The sequence below is a fragment of the Canis lupus genome, chromosome 10 (genome assembly GCF_011100685.1).
Source record: "Canis lupus familiaris isolate Mischka breed German Shepherd chromosome 10, alternate assembly UU_Cfam_GSD_1.0, whole genome shotgun sequence".
Lineage (NCBI taxonomy): Eukaryota > Metazoa > Chordata > Mammalia > Carnivora > Canidae > Canis > Canis lupus.
Window position 1 is genome coordinate 28721109 of NC_049231.1, and position 26893 is coordinate 28748001.

The window sequence follows — 26893 nt, forward strand, 5'->3', positions numbered from 1 at the left end:
TTCACCCAATCATCCCCTTCCACAGGTTTTCTTCCAGGACCCTTCTCTCCTCTGCTTCCACCCACTCAGCACCCTTTCTGAGGCTCCACTGGTTCTGTTCACCCCAGGGGTCCCCGTAGCTTCTTCTCACCCACTTTGGTGACTTCCCTTCCTCTTGCCCTTCCTCCCTGTCTTCGTGCCCTGTCTGCCCCATTCCTGCGCCCCAGGAAGCTTGTGAGTACCTGCCCTGCCTCTCCTCTGGGTGGGGGGGCCTGCGTCTGCTCCCTCCTCCTCTATTGCGAACCAGATTGTGAATGCCTCCCCCTCGGAGCAGGACACAGTGTAAAGCCAAGGTTCCCAGCGGGCCAGGTTGTGATCATTTTATTTTTACCACGTCCTTGGGTGGATGGAGGTGTTTGTGCAGGGGTGGGGGTGTGCGCTGGCTGGGAGGGGACTAATGCGGCGGCGAATAGCACTTGAGAGGAATGTAGGTCGGTTGCGGAGCAGGGCCCTGTGGTCCCCAGGAGAGGAGAGCTGGTCACCTGGGGCTGGCTCTGCAGAGGGAAGCTGTGAGGAGGAGACTTGGGACAGGGCAGGAGAGGCAGACGTGCTGGTGGCTCTTCTCAGACCAGAGGGCTAGGGTAGGAGAGGCTCCTCCTTGCTTCTCCTCGGGGGGGCCTGTGAGCGCAGAGGGCCTTCTCTGGGCACGGTTGGTTCCTGCGCAGAGGATCCCGGAACTGCTCCCAACCGCTGGCAGGTGGACGGTGCAGCCCGATGTCACATGAAGTGCAAAAAACCCCATCTCGTGCCCTGCTCTGTCGCTGTTCTTGGGCTACCTGCTAACCTTCTCTGGTCCTCAGCATCTTCACCTACAAAATGGGAGAAATACCACCCACAGGGAGAGTGGGGACATTTGTAAAATGGGGACGGAATAGAAGTTTTATCTTAAATTTTTTTTAATTTTTAAAAGATTTATTTATTTATTTATTTATTTATTTATTTGAGAGCGAAAGCACATGAGCATGCAAAGAGAAGGAAGGGCAGAGAGACAGCAAGAGAGAGAATCTTTTTTTTTTTAAGATTTTATTTATTTATTCATGAGAGACACAGAGAGAGGCAGAGACAAGGCAGAGGGAGAAGCAGGCTCCCTACAGGGAGCCTGATTGAGGGACTTGATCCCAGGACCCGGGGATCAGGACCCGAGCCAAAGGCAGATGCTCAACCGCTGAGCCACCCAGGTGCCCCAAGAGAGAGAATCTTAAGCAGACTCCCTGCGAAGCACGGGGCCTGACAAGGGGCTCGATTTCAGGACTCCTGAACTGAAATCAGGAGTCCCACGCTTAACTGACTGAGCCACCCAGGCACCCCTGGAACAGCATTTTTAAAATATCTTCACTGTGCTGGACACTTTCATACCAGATCACATCAAACCTTCCAACCCAGTTACTCCCATTGTACAAACAAAGAAATCAAAGCTTAGATATCATATCTCAGGTCTTTTATGAGATAGAAGAAGCAGAAAGGAACATCCCTGAGAGTAGGAAGTGTCTACAGCAATCTGAAGGAGGAGTGGTGTTGCCTGGGTACAGAGGGGGAGAAGAGCATGTGCCAGGGAGTGGGATGAGCATGTGCAAAGGTCCTGGGGTAGGAGAGAGCCTAGTGCAGTGAAGGAACTAAAAGGTGGCCAAGGGGCTGAAGAGTGAGAGAGCACTAAAGGCAGGGGCAAGAGGTAGACCCCTGGCAAGAGAGGCAGAGGCAGATCATGTAGGGTACCTGCAACACATAGGAACCCATTTAAAGATTTTAAGCAAGGATGTGACATGAACTGAAATGAATCCCTCTAGCTGCTATGCAGAGAAGAGGCTGCAGAGGAAGGAGCTGGAGTAAACAGAAGCCCCTAAGAAACATCTAAGCATAATCGTGCCCATTTGACAGATGAGAAAACTGAGGCTTTAAGAGGTAGAAGTGTTTTTTTTCAACGTGGCTCATCTGGTCAGTGCTGGGCTCTAGGTTGCAAGCCCAGGTGTTCCCATCCCCAGCCCAGGGCTCTTGTTTTCTGGCTTATGGGCCTAATAGGGTCAAAGATGTGGGTCGGGTGAGAGCTCAAACATCAGCCACTTCACCCTGGCAACACTTGATCTATGGGCAGCCTCCTCATCACTTGTGATTTTACTGAAATTTCCAAATGCCCAGCATCCCAAGGCCTATGAATGGGGGTGCTGAGCTGCCCCTCCTTCTAGGGCTGTGGTGAAAATTCAATGAGTGCGGATGTAGACACTTAGAAGAATGCCTGGCACCCAGTAGGTGCTCAATCAATGTCAGCTCCCTTTTCCTTAAAGAGGACAGAGAGTCCAGCCTGTCTGGCTTCAAGAGCCAGTGACATATGCCCCCTGTCATACCATTGACCGAGGGTGATGGATTTGACAATCAGCCAGGCCGCACATCCAGGACAGGCTCCGAGCATGGTCCGGGAGGCTGAGTCCATCCTCGGGGTGAGTTCCCACACTGCCACGAATTTATAGAGGGGCAGCCGGGCACACAGTGGCCCTCTGGCCAGGATGTCCCTGCACCGTCCCCAACAGCAAGCCTCTGAGGGCTGGTTCCTGAATCCTTCTTCTGACCTCAGGCCTCACTCCCGGGTTCAGCAAACTGGCAGGTCCCTCCTGGGCCCAAGAATCAGCACATGATGAGTCCCTGCTCTCACAGGGCCTCAGAACTGCCTAAAGGTGAGCGGCACTTTCCTCTCCGGCCAGAGAGAAAGGACGCTCAGAGAGATAGGTGACTGTCCCCGGCAGCGGGGCCGCCGCGTGGATGGGCTGAGTAGGGGACTCTGGGCCACCCGCCTCGCTCTGTGCTCCACGCCACACTCTCGTCCACGACACACCCTCTTCCACTTGCCCTCGTCTGGAGGCACATTCCTCCCACAGCACAGAGCTGGGGCAGGGGCAGGGGAGCAGGGGGCCTCCTCCCTCCCTTTGCTGCCTAAGGGACTTCATGTAAGTGAGACAGAAGCCCTGTGCTCAGCCACCGAGGTGCGGGTGTAGAACGACCCTAACTAATCCCTAACTCGGCGTAGTCGTTGGAACAGAGAGCTGCTCACGCAAAGTGTGTAGGGTGAGCGGAGGGGGGCCTGGGGCGCGGGTGTTTATAGGATGGGCAGAGGAAGGCCGTCCACCAGGGGGCCAAGCACGAAACTTCCAGAGTATGGCAGCACGTAAGCCAAGGGGAGCAAGGGGTTGGAGAAGTGGGGGCCTGTCAAGAGGTCTGGTGGCCTAGGTCTGCAAGTGTCCACAGCGCTCAGTGACAGGGGGGCTGCTGCCCTCCCTGGGAGCTGCTCCCCTGACAGCCGAGCGGATGGGATGAGGGGGACAGGTGTCGCAGGCCCAGCTGCAGGGGTGCGGAGAACCGCAGAGTGCTGGGGTGCTTTGGTTAAGAGGAGAGAGGCTGGGGAGTGTTTATAGGCCAGGGAGGGAGAGTCAGTTGAGGAAGAGAGGGAAGCGTGTGAGGCACAGGGCTTTGTTTTTGTCGTATCTGTGTCTTTCATCTCAGGCTGCCTCAAATCCTAGTTGAAAATAGAGTATAAATAAATGATCAAATAATAAGACATTGTTCATTCCCTGCCAGCCAGTGACCTTGAAAGGGTCTTCGAACAGTCTTTGTTCTCTCCCGGCTCATGTCAGATTTGCTCCAACAAACAAACACTGGCGAGGCAGTTGCTGTGTGCCAGGTTCTGGGCCAGCTCGGGACGCAGAGCCCAGCCTTCAGGGAGCTCATGGTCTGATGGTGCAGCAGGCTTGACGATGAGTTCCCGTGAGGCAGGGAACCCAAACACGGAGAAACCCACACGAGATACAGAAGTCACTCAGGAAGGAAGGAGTCTCTCAGGACTTTGGAGGGTGGGAGTATCACGGAGGACCTCAGGGAAGAGGCAATACCTAACCAGGGCTGTGGATGACACCTGGAAGTCCAACCGGGTGGAAGAGGCACAGCACATGCAAAGGCCCTGAGGTATGATAGCACAGGGCCCTGCGAGGACTTTAACAAGGATAGAGCCTAAAGGTGAGAACAAGATTGGAGTGAGCCTTAGAAGTGAGGGCAGGCACTGGGTCTGCAACTGACTTGGCAGGATCACTTGGTTTCCTGGGGATTTTAACAATACCTAGTGCAGTGGATGAACCGATGCTCTCCTGATCCCCAATTTCAGGGAGAAGGTCGAGGAGCAGAGGGAAGCTATAAGGAACCCATTCACAGAGTGTCCACTATGTGCAGGCGGGGTCCCCGAAGCCTGTGGCATGGGGGTGAGCAGCACAGGCAAAGAGCTTCAGCCCTGGGAGCCAACACGCCAGTAGCAGGAGTCAGACAATAGACAGCAGGCAATGCATTTATGGAACCAACAAAAAAAGTAGGACAGGGTGAGGGGCTCAGGAGTTTTGGGTGTGGGTGTGGGTGATGCAATCTTAGGTGGTCAGGGAGGAAGGATCCTGTAGAGCAGAGACTCAAAGGAGGGGAGGGAGTGAGCAATGTGTGCATCCAGGGTAAGAGGGAGTGGCCAAGGCAAGGGTCCTGAGGCAGGAGTGTGCCTGGTGTGCAGGGCGATGGCAAGGGAACCAGTGTTGGTGGCTGAGCCGAGGCTCAGGCAGAGAGGTGACCCGGCCTGACTTACATCTTAAAAGGATCATTTCAGTTGTTGCAGTGGGAACGGATGGAGGTAGAGCTGGGATCACAGCAGGAAGACCAATTAGGAAGCCAATGGGATGATCCAAGCACCAGAGGATGGCGGTTCAAACCAGGACGAAAGCAGAGAGAAGTGATCAATTGTGACTGTAGGATTTCCTAATGGGTTAGATGTGGGGTGAAGGAGGGAGTTGAGCCAAGGCCGGTCAGCTCGGTCTGCGTGAGGATCCCTGACAGCTCCGAGGCCCAGGAGGGCAGATGTGGCCGCGCACCCCACCTGGCCCCTGATGTGAACTGAAGCCCAAGAGGAGAATGAGAATATTAACGGCAACAGTCACTTGTTGGGTGCCAGGCCCTGTCCTGAGGGCTTCTTGGATCGTAGAGGGGTTCCCATCAGGCAAAGAGTGGGAGCCCCGACACCGCATTTAGGGTACCAGACGGGACTTTTTTTTTTTTTAAGATTTTATTTATTTATTCATGAGAGACAGAGAGAGAGAGAGAGAGGGAGAGACACAGGCAGAGGGAGAAGCAGGCTCCACGCAGGGAGCACGACGGGGGACTCCATCGATCCTGGGTCTCCAGGATCACGCCCTGGGCTGAAGGCGGGGCTAAACCACTGAGCCACCCGGGCTGCCCTAGATGGGACTTTTTTAATGACAGAAACCAGCTGTGTCCAGCGGGCAGAGTGGGGGGTAGAGGGAAGACTTGGCTAGCTTGCCGAAGCCATGGGGGAGCCAGAAAACTGGGGGCTCCGTGTGGGCCAGACAGCAGCAGCTCCACAGCCTGGGAAGCCCGACATGGGAGTGCGCTCTCCATCTCTGTGGCTTTCCGCGGGAAGGGGGATGTTTGTCCCTGTGCGTCTGTCTCTGTCCCAGACCAAAGGTGCAGTAAGTCAAGTTTAGGTCAGGTGTCTAAGAAAGGGCAGGCTGCCTGAATCGATGGTGCCCCCAAGACTGTACCCAACGGGGAAGAGATCATTGTCCCAAAGACCAGAGAAGGAGGGATCAATCACTGGGTGGCCGCCAACAACCCACACCCAGGGCCTTGGGCTCAGAAGACAGGCAGACCTGGATTCACGTTCCTGTTCAGGTCCTGCCACATGCTGTATGAGCCTCGGTTTCCTTACCCATAAAACAGGGATGACAAAACGCGCTCTGAGGGTCATGAGAAGCATCACCAGACACACTTATGAAGTCCCCGGCAGCGCCCAGCGTGGCCTAGGACCTCATGTAACAGGAGGCTGTGCCCTCCCTCTGAAGGGGACTCCAGAGGTTCACTGCAGAGAACAAAGCGACCGAATTCTCCAGGACCAGCTCAAAGGAGGTCTGACTCCTTGCATCCTAGGACCTCCCCCAGCCCCGGGGTGGGACACACCAACCTGGGGGACGGCGTTTACCCCCTGAGACAGCGTTTACCCCCTGAGACATGCTAGAGGTGAGTGTGGGGAGGGGTGCAGGATGTGCATCCGGCCGCCCCCCTGTGAGACCTGGGATGCCCTGTACAACCTCCCCTGCCCGCCCCCCTGAGTCAGGGAGATTTCCGGGGTGTGTGAAGGGGACAGGGAGATAGCGGGACAGAGAGGAGGAAGCCCACTGCTCGGTGTGGCAAGGACCCGTGGGTTTCCCATGGCACCAGCAGACATGAAAGTAGAAACTCAGGGCTTAAGTCAACATCCTGGCCCACTGCCAAGATCAGGGAGGGACCCTGGGAGCTGAAGCTGTGAGCCAACCTGCAAGATCGGGGCCCCTCGGAGTCAGAGCTGTGAGCGCACCCCTACCTGCCCGTGAGCACTAAAGGAAGGAGGTAGAGTTTGAGCCTGAGCCGCATCCAACCAGCACCTCCTCTGGAGAGAGGCTGCCCTCAGGCTCCAGCCTCCCAGGGGTGCCAGCCGCTACCGTATCCAGAGGGTGCCAGCACCCACGGTGTGTGTTGGACAGAAATACAGGCAAAACCATGGGGCAGAGGTGCAGCAAACTCACCACCTCTGACACAGGCCTGTCTGCAGAGAGGGCGGCGGGTCTGAACCACCAGATGGGCCCAATCCACCTGCAGGGGGCAGTCACAGGAGGAGCCAGCTTTCTCCTGGACTCCAGAAGATGCACACACCGAAGCACGTGCACGTGTGTGCACACTTGTATGCTCATGCAACCATGCGTGCACATGTGAACATGTACACGGGCATGCACACACGCTCATGCACACAACATGTACACACACACACAGCCCCAGTGGGGAGCTCCACAATTCGAGTGAGATCGGCAGTTGAAAATGAACCAGTTTGGGACGCCTGGGTGGCTCAGCGGTTGAGCGTCTGACTTCAGCTCAGGTTGTGATCCCAGGGTCCCTGGGATTGAGTCCCACATCGGGCTCCCCATAGGGAGCCTGCTTCTCCCTCTGCCTGTGTCTCTGCCTCTCCTTCTGTCTCTGGGTTTCTCATGAATAAAAAAATAAAATCTTTTTTTTTTTTTTTAATGAAGCAGGTTGAGTGTTAACAATCAAAATGAAATTATTCTTTTTAATGACCAAAAGTGATGGGGAACGCCTGGAATGGGCCTGAAGTGTCCTGAAGGAAGCCAGCCAGAAAGACAAAGTTCAAGAGAGCACAGTGGAAGCAGTTACTAGAGAAAGTAAAATACATTATCACCTTTTCCTGTTTACCTCGACAGCAGAGGCCCTTCGTGTAAAACGGCTTCATTAATTACCATCGTTGCCCCATTTAGGACCGGGAAGTTTTCTTGCCGCCCTCCCAGCACACAGAGGAAGTCCCCATTAATTTAGGAAACTGATGTGTAAACCAAAATTTAAGGAGCTGGAGGCTTTCTTGTTGCAGCTTCGCTGCCTTCATGCCAAAAGGCACGTTTGCAGAAAAGTTCACCAGTATGAAGGGGCTGAGGAAGCTTCTGGAACTAGTCAAGGTACAATAATATGCTCCTTATGCTGTAACATTGTCCCCGCTGCCCATCCGGCATCTCCATCTCCTCCCAAGTTAAGACGAAGTGTGAGAAGGAGCTGGGGATTGGAGGCCCACTACTGCCGTTTACCAGCTGTGTGACCTGGGACAAATCGCTGCCCCTCTCTGTCCCCTAGTCCTCACCTGGACTGTGATTACAACACCCAGCTCGGTGACGCTGGATGAAGAGCAGATGGAAGAGCCTGGATGGGAAAGCCCCCCTTAGATGTGTCATTCCCTTTCTAAATGTTTCCGCGCCCCCCAGCTGCTTACCCCCCACTAGGAACCAGATCTGATGGTGTAAAAAATGACCTTGTTCGTTCAGTCAAGACTAGTGGAGGCAGCCCAGAGATCTCATCCCCGTCTTCTAAAGAGACAGGACGCCCTCTCCGCTCTGCCCTAATAGAAGAAGTCTCTGGGTGTTTTCATTTTGCAAGCAAGCCCCTATTTTGCGCCTAGCTCCTACCAGCCAACTTTACACACCCCGTTTGGGGGAGCCCTGGGACAGGCAGTCCAGCCACCCCCCACCCTGCCCTGTTCAGAGCTGAGGCTCGCGGGGCTGCTCAGAGTGCAGTGCTCCCACGCCTCCCCCGTCAGGCTCGGTTGCTGACAAGGCCTCCGCCAGCCTGACCTTCCTCTCCCTGGGAGGGACTCTGCTAGAAGGATGTGCCACTCAGGCTTTTCCTCTGTTACCGCAGGCTGTCTTCCCCATTCACTGATCCTCCGGCCCGTGAATCAAAGCTTGTCTTTTTTTTTTTTTTTTGCCTCTGCTACCAGCCCTTGAGTTTCCGATTTCAACATTAGCTCATTGACCGGTGGCAGCGTTCCCGAGCCTCATTCAGGAAGGCTCCATCTTCTGCGGGAGGCAGAGGGAGGGGCCGGGAGGCCGGGCCGGCACACCCGGGGCACCCAGGGCAGAGTCGGAATCGGACCTCTCTCTCCTCACTCCTGGGGGAGCCTCTCCCCTCGGGCCACCCCAGAGACAGGATCTCAGGCCCAACTGTGATCCCCTGATCCCCGGCAGACACTTGGTGATGGATCAGCTGTAAAGCTTTGCCAGAGGTGTGAGAGGGGCAGAGATGCACTGCGCAGGATAAAGGGCTTTGTGGGCTATGAAATGCTACACCCGTGCCGGGCACTAGTGGTTTTGCAAACACCAGGGAGCTGCTGGGTTGTGCCTTTCACAACTTTAAAAGAATGCCCCCGAGCGTGGACAAGCCACTGGGCCTGGGAGCATGAGACAAAATGGTAATAGAACTTTTCCCTCCTGGAGGCCAAAGACACCAGGGAGTGTGTCTTCCGGCCCCCTTGGGTCCCCAATTTTAAGGGTTGGTAATAAATAGGATAATAATGATGACTGTGATTGCCTTTCACCCTGCTAAGTGCCTTATGGGCTTTATCTCCTTCTATCCATGCAACACCACTGCTCCATCATCCCTCCATTGACAGAGGAGCAAACTGAGATGTGGTAAGTCAGGGTACCTTGCCAAGGTCCCATAGCTGGGGTGTGGTGATCCCAGGATTCACACCGGCCCTCTTACCTGCTAGCCAGTACAGGGAGCCTGGAGCACAGCACCCGCACCCAGGCCAGAGGAGGGCCTAGGGAATGTGGCATCTCTCCATCTCCTGCCACCACCACGCCTAGCCATGTGGAGAGGGCCTAAGACCCTGAAGGATGCAGCCACACCAAATCGCACTAGACCAGCCAGGTACAACCTGGACTCCTGCATCCTCAGGCAGGTGACCCTCACGCTGTGCTCAGGATACACGGGAAGCAAAAAGAGGGTTTCCTCATCTGTAAATGAGGCTGTAGACTCATCTGTCCTCCAAGGGGCCTTCCCATTCTGGCTTTCAGGGAACCCAATGAGCCACAGGCCCCAGGTCTGTGGGGCTGATCGAATGCAAGGCCTTGTAATGGTTAAAAACAAACAAACAAACAAAAAGACAAAAAACAAAAAACTATTAAACACCTTCTCTCTATTGGTTCTTTGTATGTGCATAGCCTCTGGTCATCCTCAGTTCAGCCCAATAAAAGGGAAACAGAATCATCCCATATGGCAGAGAGGGAAGTTTAGGTTTTAAGGTGTACAGTCCTCTTGCTCTTTGTCTCACAACTGAGATTTGAACCCAGGCTCTAGGTCTGAGCTCCTTCCATTACATTCTGTCAACACCCCACCAGGGAGGGGCACAGGGAATGGAGAGCAACAGCCACCCTGCGCGTGGCATCCTGCGAGCTGCTATGGTCATGATTCCTATTCCACTGAGCAGGATGCTGAGGCTCAGAGAGATGCCCACAGTCACAAATCCCCACCATCTGGCCACAGGTGGTCCCCACTCCAAGGCCCCCAGAAGATGCTGGGAAGAAGACAGTCCAAAGCATGTGGGTGCCAGGCAGTACCGTTAGGCAGGAGAGAGGGTGGCTGCAGAGGCCAAGAGGATCCAGAAAGGGGCTCCCATCCCAGACCCGGACAGCAGGAGTCTCCCTAGAGGGATAGAGTCCTGGGAGGGGAACAGAACGGGCAAGGCAAAGGAGAGAGGAGGTCCCCACACTATGTGTGTCAGGGGACAGGATGTGGCTCAAAGGACATGAATTTTGAAAAGCCAGCTCTGCTTCCCTTGGCGGGGGGGCGGAGTGGGGGGGTGGCTGGAGACCAGGACTGAAGCCATATCAGCCAGTAAGGTGGGGACACGCCTCCAGCAGGCGGTGGCAGTGGATGGAGAGGAAGATGTGTGCTCAGGTCAGGTGGAGGAAGCCCCGGACACTTCAGCAGGAGGGAGTCTGCGGTCACAGGCCTCAGGCCTCAGGTGGAACTAATATTCCATGGAATTTACCAGGAGGAAGTGAACTGTGGGAATGCACGGACCGGACAGAGGAGCACCTGGCACATAGTAGGTACTTAATGAATGTTTGTTGGGGGGAAGCAGCGCCCACCGGCTGGGAGGGGTCAGGGCTCCATGGGAGATTTTCTTTCTCTTCCCCTCTCCTCTACTCCAGACCTTTCTCATCATGGGCGTTTCTGGACCTCACTGTGTTCCAGGCCCTTGACCGCATGCTTTACTTACAGTACCGTGTCCTGTTTGCCCAGCAGTTCTGTGAGTCACTGAGAAGACAAGAAACCAGGACCGTCCGGCTGGCTCAGTCTGAAGAGCGCGCGACTCTTGATCTCAGGGTTGCTCGTTCGAGCCCCACGTTGGGTGTAGGGATTACTTAAATAAATAAACTTAAAAAAAATATTTCAACCACCATTTAAACAAAGCCAAACAACAACAACAAAAAGAAGGTAAGAAACAAGCCCATGATCACTCAATAAAAAAGTGGCAGAGCTGGAATTATGACCCACTTTTGACTAATTCCAGAACCCTTTTTCTCAGCTGCTAGATCTTACTGATTCTTAAAAAGCCCATGTTTAGGCATTCACCCCTTGGGCTTCAACATCAGCTGTCCGAGATAAACATTTGAGGTCTGTGTCACGCTGTCTTATCAGACATTTACACTGTAGTGTGAATGTGTATTTTGAAGAGTAGCTTCATATCCTAATCAAATGCCAATATTAATATTGTTCCTAGTATTAATATTCACTACAGTGTATTTGTCACTGAGACCATAAGTGCCAAGTATTATTTTAAGCACTTAAAAGTTACTTTTATTTTATTTTATTTATTTATTCATGAGAGATACAGAGAGAGAGAAGCAGAGACACAGGCAGAGGGAGAAGCAGGCTCCATGTAGGGAGCCTGATGCGGGACTCGATCCTAGGACTCCAGGATCACGCCCTGGGGCGAAGGCAGGCACTAAACCGCTGAACCACCCAGGGACCCCCAAGTTATTATCTTATTTAACCTTCACAGCAAACCATATCATTATCTGATAAATTAATTTTTGTAGACTTCATTTATTTATTCATGAGAGACACAGAGAGGCAGAGACATAGGCAGAGGGAAAAGCAGGCTCCATGCAGGGAGCCTGATACAGGACTTGATCCCAGGACCCCGGGATCACGACCTGAGCTGAAGGCAGATGCTCAACCGCTGAGCCACCCAGGTGCCCCTAATCTGATAAAACTATTATTCAACAAATACTAACCACCAGCAGCCTTCCATGGAGGGAGTACAGGTCCCTGCCCCACTGACCTGCTTTGGCCAATTGGATACTAGCAGATGTGACTCAGTAGGGACTTGATGATGTGCTGACATAGTTGGCCTCACCTTCCTACACTCCTGTCTTCTGCCGGGAAAACATGACCCCAGGTGGCCACTGATACAAAGAGCATGAAAGATAAATAGAGACCTGTGGTTAATCCACAGCTCGGAGCTCAGCCCTCAGAAAGCCCCTCACAGGAGCAAAACTGAAGCCCGCCTACCCCACAGGTGCATGAGTGAAGTGACCATGGTTGTAGCTGATGTCACTGAGTTTGGGAGTGCTTTGATGCACAATAACTAAGGCTAGAAGTTCTACTTTAAGTTCCCACGTTACATCTGAAAAATCTGAGGCAGAGGTACTCACATGTGTTCACAAAGCTATTCAATGACAGAGCAAAAATGTAAGCCCAGATCATCTGGTTCATAGAACACAGAGGAGGGGCTGGGAATCTTTTTTTTTTCTTCTTTAAGATTTTATTTATTTATTCATGAGAGACACACAGAGAGAAGCAGAGACATAGGCAGAGGGAGAAACAGGCTCCCTGCGAAGAGCCCAATGTGAGGTTCGACCCCAAGACCCTAGGATCATAACCTGAGCCAAAGGCTAATGCTCAACCACTGAGCTACCCAGGCAAGGGCTGGGAATCTTGAAGAGTAAGTTCCCAAGGCTCATTAACCAAACAAACCCAGAGAATAAATGACTACTTGGTTGGTGTATGTTCAGCGCAGACAGAAGATAACACCTCCAGACCGGTCTGACGGTGGTGGGCCAATCCCAAGACTGAAGACACATGAAAGAAGTAAGTTTTGGGGGTACCTGGGTGGCCCAGGTGGTTAAACATCTGCCTTCAGCTCTGGTCATGATCCCAGAGTCCTGGGATCAAGTCCTGCATCAGGCTCCCTGCTCCATGGGGAGCCTGCTTCTCCCTCTGCCCCTCCCCCTGCTCATGTGCAGTCTTTCTCTTTCTCTTTCTCTTTCTCTTTCTCTTTCTCTTTCTCTTTCTCTTTCTCCTCTTTCTCTTTCTCTTTCTCTCTCTCTCTCTCTCTCTCTCTCACCCACACACACACACACACGCTCTCTTTCTCAAATAAATAAATAAAATCTTAAAAAAAAAAAAAGAAGTGAGTTTGGCCCTTATTAGAGCTTCAGGAACCACCCCCCCAGAGGAGGGGTGCAGTCTCTGGAGAACGGGTTCCAGAAAGAGGAGCTCAGGGCATATCGGCGCCTTGGTGGTGACGAATAGCTGCTGAACATGGATAAAGCTAGTGGCCACCCTCAGAAAGGATGTCATTCCCAGGGTGCATCCTCCTCCAGCCCCCTGAGGAGGAGGAAGGGGGTCAATGGGCCAGGGGACAGGAGAGCAAGAGAAGGAGGAGGCTGCATACAAGGATTGGTGTGGAAGGAAGCTCTGTGCTCTGGACTATAGAATTCTTTCATTAAAGAAGCTTCATGAACACCACTTTGGGGCCCCCAAAGCCTTTTATAGGATCTTTGCTGAGCCAGTAGAGAAATCGAGGCACACAGGAGGGATGTGACATGCTTGAGATGAAATAATGAATAATTGTCTCAGGCGGCAGGAATCCAGATCTCTCGCAAGTCCCGGACAAAGCACAGTTTGAAGATGCCACCAGGTGTCTGCGTGTGAGAGCTAGGAAGGTCTTTTCATTCCTGGGATCCGTGTTCTGAGACAGGGAAATGGAAACCCAGAAGGGCCGACGACCTGGACAAAGTCACAGGGCAAGACCCACCGGGTTACTCTCCCACTGAAACTCACTGTGATTCTTACTCGTAGGAATCTAATGTACAGCAAAATTCAGAAACCATTTTATGTATTAGGATGTTCGCCTCAGCATTCTTTATAATCATGAAAAACGGAAACATCCTTAATGCCAACAATTAGGAAATCAATCGTATATTCTCCCAACAACAGGGACTCTAGATTTGAGGTTCATTTAACAAACTGCTCACTGCTTCTGGAAGACTTGCCATTTTAAACTTAACTTCATGTCTTTGCACATGCTGTTCCCTCTGCCTAAAATTCCCTTCCTTCCGTTGCCTCTCTATAAGCTCCCACCACCCTTCAGCACACAACACAAAATTCCCAGAAAGATGAACAATGTATCTTTATATGCACCCTCCCCCCAGCTCCAGCCTGGCATGTAGAACTGATCACTCAGAGATCTACGGAATGAAGGAAAGGACCATCTAATGAATTAGCAAAGACAGATATATAGGTCTCTTGATTCTCTATCCAGAGCTATTTATTTCTTTTGGCTTCTTTTTTCTTCTTTTATGTAGCACCTAAAACCAAAAGACAAATGTCTAACGTCTAAGTTGTCTTCTTTGACATGAACTTTCACCAAATCTTTAGCCAATCTGCCATCCACCCCGAGCAGCCTCCCGGAGCATCCAGGCCTTGGCTCCCTGGAGCTTTGCTGTAGCCATAGCTCATGTGATCCAGTCTACAAGGGTGTGTAACAAAGAATCAATCCAACAACCAAAACACTCAAGATAATTCAAGCTCCTTAATTATGTGTCTCCGACACCACAGAGGGACACACACACTGCAGCAGAATTTTCTAAAATCTGCCTTCCCATTCCCATCAGTCTCTCTCACCTCCTCTCCAGTTCCTTCTACATGCTTTCCTCCAGCACCCTGAAAAATTCCCCCCACTGAGCCTTAAATGAGGGCTTGTCATTTCCTTCTGCCCCTTTCTTCTTGATTCTGTGGCCTCCACACACCCCTGTCCCCTGACAAAAAAACTAATCAAGAATCAGAAAGGAAAAAAAAAAAAAAAAAAAAAAAAAACCTCAGCCAAACCTCACTAGCTAACAGCCTAAAAGGAGAGACCAGGAACACTCCTTCAGAATAAAAGGTCTTTTCAATGGTATCCCCTTACCCAAAGAATAAGTTTTATTTTATAGCCTCTTCTTTTTGTCCATCTATTATCTGGTCCTCAGCCTTTTTTTTTCCAACTTGCAACATCAGAGGTGAACCTGGCATACAATAAAGCAGCAAACGTCTATACCCCAAACCTTGCTCGTCCATGACTGACACTCCAGGCTCGCATCACAATGGCAGAAGGGCCAGCTGGCCCCCACATACGCATTCCCACTTGACCCTCATATGTGTGGCTTGTGTGAAGGCTACAGGACAAATGTCCTGGTGTTGCCAGCAATTTTTTTTCAAGGGAAACATTGTGCTTGGACGCAGTGTATCTACAGAATCCACTGAACTTGACATTGCTGGATACTTAGAACAAATACAAACTAGCAGGAACCAGGAGAAATATTAAGCACACATAACATGAATCTGAGGCAAGCAGCTATCGCCACCTACGCCCATGACAAACTGCCACGTAGATGCTCTTCTGACATTTGCCCTTTTCGACCAGGTAAATTCACCTCATCAGAGATCGGCAAAGCCTGGCCCCCAGCCTCTCATGCACAGTTTTCTGTTTACACTGACTTTCAGGAGTCACTAACCCCTTGCTTCCTTGGCTTCCAGTAGATCTGGCATTTTATAAGCAGCATAGATCAATTGGAAAGTGAATTATCCCTGGTAGTGACTAATAATAAGATAATAACGTTATAACCACCTCAAAAAGTGTGTAGGAGCTGGAGAAAATGTGGCAAGAGTGGAAAAATTGAATCAAGTTATGCAAAAAAAAAAATTAAAGCGGGTGACTTCGCAAGAAGGCAAAGAGCAGTTAATTTGGCTTCGGAATTAAATTATTCTTCTGTTACAGATGAATTTAGCACAGCAAAATGTAGGAAAATGTATTTAAATGATCATTGGGCTAATAAATCCAATAAATCGTTTTGATCCTACTGAGATCTCTTAGTTCCTCTGTCTGAACCTGTAAGTGCCTCACCACGGTCTGCAGTAAGATCTGCTCCTGCCACCCTGCTTACATCGCCTTCATCCCTACCGACAGTGTTCCAGCCCCACCAAACCCCTTGTCTCTGTCTCAGAGTCTTTGCACCTGTCAGTCCTCTGCTTGAACGTCTCCCAGACCTCCACACGGCTTCCCCATCTTTGTTCAGGTCTTGGCTCCTTGGAGGACCCTTCTCTGGCCACACTTGCTGAAGGAGGATCCTGACCCCCACCCCCGACCGCCTTAGACCCTCCTCTTCCCACTGCTGGTCTTCTTTCTTGCTCTCCCACAATTCTATTTTTTAATCTTTCATAGCCCTTTCTGCTATATGAAATTATTTTATTACAGATATTATATCATATGTTTTATATAAAGCTCTTCATTTATAGGCTCACTGGAATGAAGAGACATAAAAGTAGAACACAGTGGGGGCGCCTGGGTGGCTCAGTCAGTTGAGCATCTGCCTTTGGCTCAGGTCATGATCCCAGGGTCCTGGGGATCAAGCCCTGAATTGGGCTCCCTGCTCAGTGGGGAGTCTGTTTCTCCCTTTGCCTCTGTGGGTCCACCTGCTTGTGCTCTCTATCTGTCAAATAAATAAATAAAATCTTAAAAGAAGGGGATCCCTGGGTGGCTCAGTGGTTTGGCACCTGCCTTTGGCCCAGGGCGCGATCCTGGAGTCCCAGGATCGAGTCCCGCATCGGGCTCCCGGCATGGAGCCTGCTTCTCCCTCTGCCTGTGTCTCTGCCTCTCACTTTCTCTCTATATATCTATCATGAATGAATGAATGAATGAATAAATGAATAATTAATAATAATAATAATAAATGAATAAATAAATCTTAAAAAAAATCTTAAAAGAAAAAAATAGAACACAATGCTTGACAGCAGGGCTTTGGGGCCAGACAGTTCTGCTCCTACCAGCAATGATCCTGGGCAAGTTATTGAATCTTGTGGGGACTTGTTTTTCTCAACTTGGATGATAATATCCACATTGTAGGGCTTACTATGGACTGAAATGTGTCCCCCACTGTCACCACCACCTCTAAATTTGTGTGAAGTCCTAACCCCCAATGTGACAGTATTCGGAGGTGGGATCTGTGGAAGGAGCTCTCATGAGGGACTCACCGCCCTTATAAGAAGACATCAGAGAGCTTGCTCACTTGCTCTCTCTCTGCATTGTGAGGACACAGCAAGAAGGTATCCGTCTGCAAGCCAGGAAGAGCACTCTCACCAGGAACCGAGTCCACCAGCACCTTAATTTTGGCCCTCCTGCATTTTGTTATAGCAGCCCCAGCTGACGAAGACAGGGCTTTTTTGAGGACTTGATGAATTAATGGATGTAAGGCAATTAGAATAATGCCTGAAACATAATAAGCTCTGTATGCATTTTAAAAACTTTTTTATTATGGAATATTTCAAACATAGATAAAAGTAGGGAGAGTGGCATAATAAATATTATGCAATGAAGCCATTAAGCCCTATGAAACCGTCACTAAGCTTCCATAATGATCAATTCAGCCTTGTTTGAGCTGTACTTTCATTCACTTCTCCCACTCTTAGCTTATTTAGAAACAGATTCCAGACTTCATATAATTTTATCTGGAAATATTTCAGTATGTATCTCTAAAATACAGGGACTCTTTTTATAACCACAATATCATCATCACACTGAAAAATAAGGAGCACAACACCACTGTCACACCCCAGAAACCAAACTTTTGTCTTGGCCTTGGCTACCACTAAATCCCCAGACCTAGAATAAGGCCCAGCATACAGTAGTTGTTCAATAAACAGGGGTGGGAAAAACCAATGATTCTCTCCTTTTGCTTTAAATGTCTCCAAGAGTCTCAACATCTCTGCGGCTTTCTCTAGTTAGAGTTGTCTACCCTGTACCCATTTTCATGTTAGCTCACTTTTGCCTTGAATGTTGCTCTTTAATGCCTTTTACAGTCCTCAAGGTGGAAGGATCGTGTCCATTGTGGAAAGAGAAGTGCAGTTGCAACATTCAACAACTATCTCTTGCTCCCCAGTTGGACACTTGACCCCACGTAAGTCACTGGGATCCAGTGGTGACCAACATGCCATTGGCTAAAATAATCTCAAAGTTCGCAAAGAAGGGAGACCTGGTAATAACCAGATCCTACACAAGGGAAAATATCAAGTAAGAACATGACTTACTAGAAGTGAGAACATATGGAGGCCCCTGTTACCAAATTCAGTTGGTGCGGTGGGGAAGCCATGCACAGATCAGTGTAACAGAAAGAACAGGACTAGAGCAACATATTCACGGGAATTCAATATGGGGCAGAGATGATATTTCAATTCAGTTGGAAAAAGAGTAATTGTTTAATTGATGAACCTTGCACAACCAGCTCTCTTTTGCAAGAAAGTGGAAACCTCACTTGACGTTGGATGGATTGACGAGTTAACATCCAAAAAATAAAGTAAAACAATAAATATCTTGGGATAAAATGGAGAAGAGGACAGGATCAGTTTCAGTGCATAAGAAAATGAGAAAATTAGGTGCCTGGGTGGCTCAGTCAGTAAAACGTTTGCCTTCAGCTCAGGTCATGATCCCAGGGTCCTGGGATGGAGCTCTGCATTGGACTCCCTGCTCAGGAGGGAGCCTGCTTCTCCCTCTCCTACTCCCCCCACTTGTGCTCTCATTCTGTTAAATTAATTAATTAATTAATTAACTAACTAACTAAAAAAAAAAAGTCATACATAAAAAGACATTATACTGGGGATCCCTGGGTGGCGCAGCAGTTTAGCGCCTGCCTTTGGCCCAGGGCGCGATCCTGGAGACCTGGGATCGAATCCCACGTCAGGCTCCCAGTGCATGGAGCCTGCTTCTCCCTCTGCCTGTGTCTCTGCCTCTCTCTCTCTCTCTCTCTCTCACTGTGTGACTATCATAAATAAATAAATAAAAATTAAAAAAATGATTTTAAAAAAAAGACATTATACTTCCCAAAATTACTTTTGTGGCAACAGATTCCATTCACGAAGTCAATATGAAAATAAGGAATCCAAGTATAAAACTATAAAACTATTTGACATTTGGCAGTGTATACAAGGGGCCAATCACGTTGCGCACTTGAAACTAATATAAGGTTATATGCCATTTTCCTTCAAATAAACTATTCCCAGCACAGATGTCAAATAAAAAGTTAATATTTATAATATGCAACGAGCTCTTACAAACTGATAAGAAACTCAAGAGAAGGATTGAGTCAAAAGATAAGACTCGGCAGGATGTGGTGCCAATCCAGATGTCCAACAAACATATGGAAAGAGGCACTAACTCACTAATTGTACGGGAATCTGAAATTGGAGTAACTGTGAGATTTCACTTTGTCCCCATCAGACTGGCAAAAACTAAAAATACTACTAACACCTATTGCTGGTGTGGATGCGGGTAAGTAGACTCATAAAATTGTTGTTGGAAAGGTGACAAGGTACAGCATTGTTGGAAAGCGAGCTGAAATAAAAAATACATACACCCGTCAACTATGCGACTCCTGGGGCTCTAGTCCACTGAAGAGCTCCCGCTGAAGGACACATGTCCAGGGTGTGTACTGCTGCACTGCTTGCAGGCTCGGGTGCAGCCGGAGGACAGGATGTAGAACGAATGCCCATCAGGACAAGACCGGATGAGGAAACCATAGTCACTGCTCACTCTGAAATATAATGATGCCATTACGAGAATGAATTAGGGCTACTGCAGCTGACTCAGAGCCTCACAGGTGTTGCTGTTTGGGCGATAAAGCAAGATGCAGAGGGGGGCCTCACGCGGCCCCCCTTTGTGAAACAGTGCCCAGGCCCTACACCTGCATATGCGTGGGAACAGACGCAGGTGTGTGTTCACGTGTGCACGTTAGCTGCAGGGATGTTTTGTTTACAATTGGTGAACATGTGGAAAAATACTGGAAATACACTGGTTATTTACATGGGGATGAAGGGATGAGGGAGGCAAGCGAAAGGAAAAAGGAAAGACCGAGAAATCCGGCGTGTGTGGTATTGTCCCGGCTAAGCCCCCTGCACCTTATCGCCACACGGATCCCAGGGGAAAAAGGTGAGTGTGGCTGGGACGCAGCGTCCACGTGGGGTCGGGGTCCTGGGGGGGATAAAGCGGACAAGATTGGAGGGCACGGGGCCGGGCCTCACAGTGTGGAGCTCACTGGAGGTTCCCAGCAAGGAGATGCCTCCATCTCACCCCTTCCTCCCGGGCGCTCTCGAGGTTCCATGTGGCCCGGGGTACATGGTCTGAATGAATCTGGCATAAACTCAGGGAGCCATGTGATTCCTCCCACTTCCAAGCTGAAGAAACTGAGCCTCCGAGAGGGGAAGCATCTTCCACAATGTCCCTGGGGCTCTTACCCGGTCTTCTGGCTCCAGACTCAATGTTCTTTCTGATACTCTATTCTGTGATAACCCCCTAGCAGCAGACGCGGGCCTGGGTGTGAGGCCAGGAAGAAGGCAGGAGCCCAGTAGATGCCCACCTGCCACTGACTCAGGCAAGGGGAGGGACGGTTGACCCACAGGACCTCTCCCCACGCTGGGACAGAAACCAAATACAGGCAGAGCTGTGTGCCAATCATCGTGAATCTGCCATTTGCTGGCGGTTTGGCTTGGCAGGTTCACCACCCTGAGCCTCAGTTTCCCCAGGTTTTCTGTAGTATTAAAGGACAAAGAGGGGGGCACACAGTAGGCAATCAACAGCTATGAGACTCTACAGCCTGAAAGCATGAGAGCTGGAATCTTGACTCCGTCGCTTCTTGGCTGTGCAACCTTGGGCAAGTTGCTTAACCTCTCTGTGCTGGGATTTCTCACCTGTAAAATGAGAACCACGACAGACGTCCCCTGGAGGGCTCGCTGTGAGGATCCGAGATGCGCAGCACACCCGGCACAGAGGCCGCGCTCAACAAACCTGGTCACGAGGACCCCCGTCATTGAAGAAGATGTGCTGCTGTATCACTTCTGCTCCTCTTCTCTCTCCCTCCACCCACTCCCACCCCATTTATCAGCAAACACTTGCTGAGAGCCTGTTCTGTGCCAACGTCTGCGCGAGATGCGAAGGACACAGTGACGAGCTCCAGGGAGAAGGATCCAGCCTCTCCAGGACTCAGGATTTACCAAGACAGACGACAAACCGTATTTGCAGCACAAGGAGGTGAGGGCCAGGCTGCACCTGCCGCCACCCGTGGCCCCTGGAAGGGGCCCCATGTCCCTCCAGGAGGCAGCCCCTCGGCCTGAAGTCCACGCGGGCCCTGGAGCAGGGGGACGCGTTATCCTGCCGGAAGGTAGTGGCTCAGAGAAGAGCCCACAACGTGCAAGAGACACCGACGGGCCCGCGGGCGCCCAGGGGGTGGAGAAGGGAGCGCTATGTTAGGGAAAGAGGAACCTGACACCTGCAGAACCATCGGGTCAGGAGGCAAGGTCTCTACCTGCTGTGTGTGCCCCAGGGCAGGCCAGGGGTGCTGGGCCGCATCCCGCAGGCTCCGCTGGGCTGCCCGCCCCTCCCACGGAGCACCCCACCCCTTAGCCGTCCTGACGGCTCCTACAGGGTCAGCCACACTTGCACAATGGGTGTACGCTCGGCAGGCCGTTACGACGAGTCATTTGTAAAGCTGCCAAGGCGAGACTGGCGCTCAGTCTTCATGATGACAACAGCCCCATAAAGCCACCACGGTGCCCATTTTACAGAGGAGCACGCAGAGGCAGAGAGGCCGGTTAACCCTCTGGAGCTCACGCAGCCTTGAGGCAGGGGCGGAGGCAGGACTTCTAGCTCTGCCCACCCCCCCCACCCGCCCCGCACAGAGGCAGCCTGTTGGTCCTCCCCACGCTCTGGTCTTTGGGTCAACAGCTCAGTGTGATGCCAACTCCTCCCTCCCTTACATCCAAGGCCTAGAGAAGGAACTCTGCCTGGCCCAGAACCCTTTGCTCTGGGGCCACCCCTGGGCGGGACTAGTGTCCCTTCAAGCCTGCAGGGGCAGAAGCCCCCCCACCCCGCCCCCTGCTGAAAGGCAGGCCAGTTGGCCTTGGGACTTCTATTCCACTGGAGGAAGAGGCAAAGTCACCACCTCCGGGAAGCCTTTCCCCCTGTTTTTTCCAGGCCGTGCTCCTGCCACTGCACATTGGGTCATCGGTTCCTGCCAGCGCCAACCCTGGTGTCCCCTTGGCAGGCCCCGCACACAGCGGTCACCCAGTAAGTACTGTGCTTGATGCAAGGCGCTCCCCGACCTGGCCCACCTCCGCTGCCAGCCTGATCTCTGCTAGGTTCCCCCATCCCCACCCCAGCGCTTTGGCAAAACAGAATCACCTGCAGCCCCCCAAACACACGTGCTTGCAATTAAACAATCCATTTATAGTTGATCCCCCAGGGTCTGCCTCCTGGGCGTGTGTGATCCCGGGGCCGGGATCCGGGCTCCCTCACTCATGCACCTTGACATGTAGCAGGTGCTCAATCAAAAAAATTGTCTCAGACAATGTCCTTTTAATTTTTAACAGATAGTTTGCAAAACTCGCCCAAACCTCTTCCACTAAAAATAATTAAAAGATGTAGAGACTGATTCTCTAAACCTTTTTTTTTTTTAAGTGTCTATTTTCCAGCAAATTCTTGGTGAGTGAATGTTTCACCTCCTCTGTCTTTGGACCTTCCGTTGCCTCTGCCTAGAAACCTGTGCGTGGCCTTGCCTGCTCCTGTCCTCCACTCATGCCCCCCGGCTCCGCTGCCACCAAGTCCCATGCCCTATACCCAGGTGGCACTGCCTCGCCCGCTCACGGTGCCCGCGTGCCCGCCTCCGCCCTCCATCGGCATCATGCTGAGGTCTGCTGGCCTGTCTCTCTCCACTTAACTGACTGCCTCTGAGCAGGGACCACATCTTTTTCACTTTTGTGTTTTATTCAAAGCACATAACACCCAATAGGAGCTCAACATGCAGCTAATATTTATTTAGGGCTTACCACGAAGGAGGCACTAGAAGTACTTTTTTATTTCATTTCATTGTCAGCGCAGCCCCTTGAGGCTGGTGGCGGTGCCCCGTTTTCCAGTCAGGCCAGCCGAGACTTGGGAATGTCTGGTCACTTGCCCAAGGCCAGGCTGCACGGAAGCATGTGAACCCCACCCCTCGGCTCCTGCGTGGTCCTGCCCTGCCGCCTCAGCAGCCCCCCCACCACTTGATCCGCCTGAAATCTGCACAGAGAGGAGTGCCTTCCTTCCCTTTTATTTTCCTGCTTGTCACATGGCCAAGTTCTCTACTTTGCCCCGGAACCTTGGAAGTCCCCACCCCTTCCTCCCAGAAACCTCCAGGATCTTCTGAAGACACTGTTGGCTTCCCTGTGCAGAGTTCCAGGCCAACTCTCCCGGGATATTCCAACCAGGCCATTCCGATCTCCTGCCCCCTCTCATGTGCTGGAGCTTCTTCTGTTTCTCCTCCTACTGGCCCATGGGCTTGGTGAGCACCTACTATGTGCCAGACACCGTGCGAGAAGCAAGGAGGATAATAATAATCGCCCAGCCCCCTACCCTTACACTAGAATTCAGAAAATAAATGTGTACACAAGGTTGCAGGGGCAGGGGGTGCTGTTAAGGGTTAAGGAGAAAATTTCAGCAGGTAAAGAATGATGGCAGAGGGGCGGGTGGGCTCCTCTATCGGGTGGTCAGTTGGGCCTCTGAGCAGACACGGCTGTGGGGAGGAGGGATTAAATCAGTTGCCAGAAGACAGGCATTTCAGACACCAAAACTGTGATGCAAAGGCCCTAGGGTAGGTGTGGGACGGTGGGATCCAGGCATGGAGTCTGGTTTGACTGGAGGAGAAGAGGGAGAGAGGGAAGTGGCAGAGGAGGGGCTTCGAGTTGGCTGAGCCTGGTCATGAAGACACCCAGGACCCACTCCCTGTCCCCTCCCAAAGCTGCTTATCCAGGAGCACTGCCTCCCTGTCACCTGTGCCATCACTGGATTCCTTTTCCCTAAGGAGTCCCTGGAAATCGCCTTCTCGCCATGCCCTTCTGCCCTTTAACATTCTGTGTCTACCTTCACTTCTGCATCTTTACGTGTCCTCTTTATTGTATTATTTTTTTCTACTCTGTAACTTTATGACTGATTTTCTATCATAAGATTCTTTACCGTGGCTGAGCTCCTGGAGCACTAGCACACCAGCGGGGCACGGCGCGGAGTGGGACAGAGCCTTGCAGATTCCGAGCTCGGACTGGGGTTGCAAGTCCCGGGTGGGAAAGCTCCTTCTCTGTGGGATTTCTGGACATGGCCATCTCCACGTGTGGATTTTCAGCTTCTGGTTCTCACCAGTCTCAGGGCTAACCCCACATACTCTATTACGAGCTGGGGGGCAGGGAGCCCACTCTTCCAGCCTCCTCGGGTAGCAGACCCTTGGGGCTCCCTGAGGCTCTCTCGACTGCCCTCAGCACTACAAGGCATGAAACCTGCCATGTCTCCGAGCATCTCCTTCCCTCCTGACCCCATCAGGGCCTCCCCGCAGCACCTGCTCTAGCGTGGGGCTGAGCAGCTCTGGGGGCTAGAAGGCTCTGAACACCCATGGTGGCCTGTGCGTGGGGTCAAGAGAGCAGAGCAGGCCCAGGAGGAGCAACATGGAGAAGCCGGGCAAACCTGGCCTCCCCAGACCTGACACCGGTAGGAACTGCCTCCCCTTCATGTGCCCCCTCAGGCCTCCTGTAGCATCTTGGAACCACCTTCTCCTTTCCCCGCTACCCCCACCCACCAAGTGTCAGGAGCTTCTAGAGGCTTGCTCCCACTATCTTCCAAATGCTTATATCTGGCCCCTGTTGTTTAATCCTTACAACCATGACCTTATTCATTCATTCAAAAAATATTCTCTGAGCACCTACAATATTTCCAGCACTTTCAAGGCAGTGGGGATACTATAATGAACAAGACCAATGTGGTCTAACATCCTAGGAGAGGCAGGTGGGTAGGGAGAGGCTTCAGATGATAAATGAGAAAGGTCAAGTTGCAACAAGTGCAATGACGTGAACAGAACAGGCCAGTGTTGTAGAGAGTGGCATGTCGTTGGACGAGCAATGACCCTGGAAGTGGCCTTTCAGCGAAGACCTGAATGACCTGAATGATGAGCCAGGGATCCAGTGTTTAGGGAGGAAAACATTCCAACAGAAGGAATAGTAAGTACAAAGGACTTCAGGTAGGAAAGGATTGGGCACCTATTACCCCCATTTACAGATGAGGAGACTGAGACTCACCCCGGTCATATAGAGAGCAAGCAGCAGAGTGGGGATTCAAACCCAGCTTCATTGCTTCTTCCCCGGGCAAGGGCCACAAGGGCAGTGACACCAATGGGTGGCCCATCCCCCTGGGCACAGCAGTCTCTCTGGAGTCAGCCCCAGCCTTCCTCCTGTCCATCCATCAGCCACACCGACCTCCTGAGTGCTCACACTGCTTCAGACCTCTTTGTATTTGTATGTGCTGTTCCTCTGCTTTCAATGCCCTCCTCTCCTCCTTGACCAATTATGACCACTCCTCCGGGACTTTGAGAGTGAGCTTGCCATCGAAGCCACTCCAAGGGAGAAATAGATGCTTCCTTCTGGACTTCCGTAGCATGTGTCTTCAATTTATTCATTTATTATTCATTCATACATTCATCAAATATGTACTGTGGGCCTACTATGTGCCCACCATTAAACCGAAATTCCAAATCTGGAGATAAGTACGACAGAGGAGAACTCCTGGGGGGCTGTGGGAGCACACAGCGGGGAATGCCACATACACCAGATCTTCCCTGGGCTGGTCACACTGTCCCAGAATTAGCTGTCTGCTTGCCAACCTCCCTGATTTGGGTATTTTAATCTCATCTGCCTCCCTAGCACCTCCCAGCACATTGCCTGACACAGAGCGGATATGCATTTGGATGCATGCATTTAGATTTGTGTACCAACAAATAAATTCTTTTTTATAGAGCACCTACTATGCGCTGGGCACTAGTCTGAGTGTTGGAAATACAATGTGAACACAACAGACCAAAATCCCTGAGTTTGTGAGGCTTAATTCGGGGCGGGGGGATAGAATGTAATGGAGTGAATGATTTATAGTCTTAATTAATTAATGGACATGCTGAGGAGAGGAAGAATGGGAGCAGGGAGTGAAGAGGCAACAGAATGTGGCAAAAGGACATGCACGACCAAAGCAGAATTCTCAGCACCCACCTCCCTACACCCACTCCCTCCCCAGCCTGCTTCTTCCTCAGAGTGGCTATCTCAATAACACACACCAATATGCATTAATTTTCTCCCCAACACCCCCAAATACCTCCACTTCTTTCCATCCCCGTTGCCACTGCTGGTCTAGGCCACCACTGTCTATTGCTGGGGGGCCCCGCCACAGCTGCCCTGGTGTCTCCCTGCCCCTGGGTTTGCTTCTCACATTCCCTGTCCCCCAAGCTCCTCTGGGTTGCTTCTTAGGCTCCAACCTCCTTTCCATGGCCTCCAGTTCTTAGCCTAAAACATTTCCCATCACTGTCTTTAGATAGGCCATACTTAGCACGTTTTTCCTAAAATGGGGCAATCATCTTTTCCCACTTGTGCATACCTTTAAACCCTGGCACATGCTGTTCCCTCAGCCTAGGATGCTCTTCCCTTTCTCAGCTCCTCTTCATCCTCTCACCCCCATCCTGGCCTAGCTAACTCTTTCTCATTCCTACATCTCAGTTTACATATCTTGTCTTCCTGGGGGGATGTCCTTCACCCCCTAGGTTGGGCTTGGTCTCCCTACTTCATAGCCCCCCAGCATCCATCACCTGACATTCTCCTCACCTCAGTGTGAGGTCGTATCTTGGGTCAAGGAACAGTGGGTAAGCCGTAGGTCGTTAAGCTTGGCTGCTAGACTAGACTCCCAGCTGTCACTCACTAACTGGGCAGCCTTAGGTCAGATACTTAAATCGTTACATGTCTTGGTTTCCTCATCTGTAAAATGGGAATCATGACCATACGTGTCCCATAGAATTATTGTGGGGTTCAGCCTAGATCAGTCTCAGGCATGTTAGCTTTTGTTATTGCTATTAACTTGTGATACAACCACACTGTGAGGCTCCTCCCATGGTCCTCCTTGATAGATGAAGAGAGGCTTCCAGGGAGGTTCAGAGACTGCTCAAGGTCAAAAATAAGGAAATGGCAGCCTTGTGCTTCAAGGCCAGGTCTGCTGCACCCAAATCCCATGTTATTTCCACTCCATCAAAGAAGGAGCTCAAAATAGGCCTGTGGCATTTCAGCTAATTTCCTCTAAGCCCTT

The 26893-nt window shown here is 51.3% G+C and overlaps 1 long non-coding RNA gene across 1 annotated transcript in view; it reads right to left on the reverse strand.

Moving 5' to 3' along the window:
• Positions 1 to 344: 344 nt before the first annotated feature.
• The window catches only part of LOC111097658, a 29263-nt gene continuing 2714 nt past the window's right edge, over positions 345 to 26893 (reverse strand). The window contains exon 2 of the long non-coding RNA XR_005365170.1: positions 345 to 848. This is a non-coding gene — a long non-coding RNA (uncharacterized LOC111097658). The remainder of the gene's footprint in view (positions 849 to 26893) is intronic.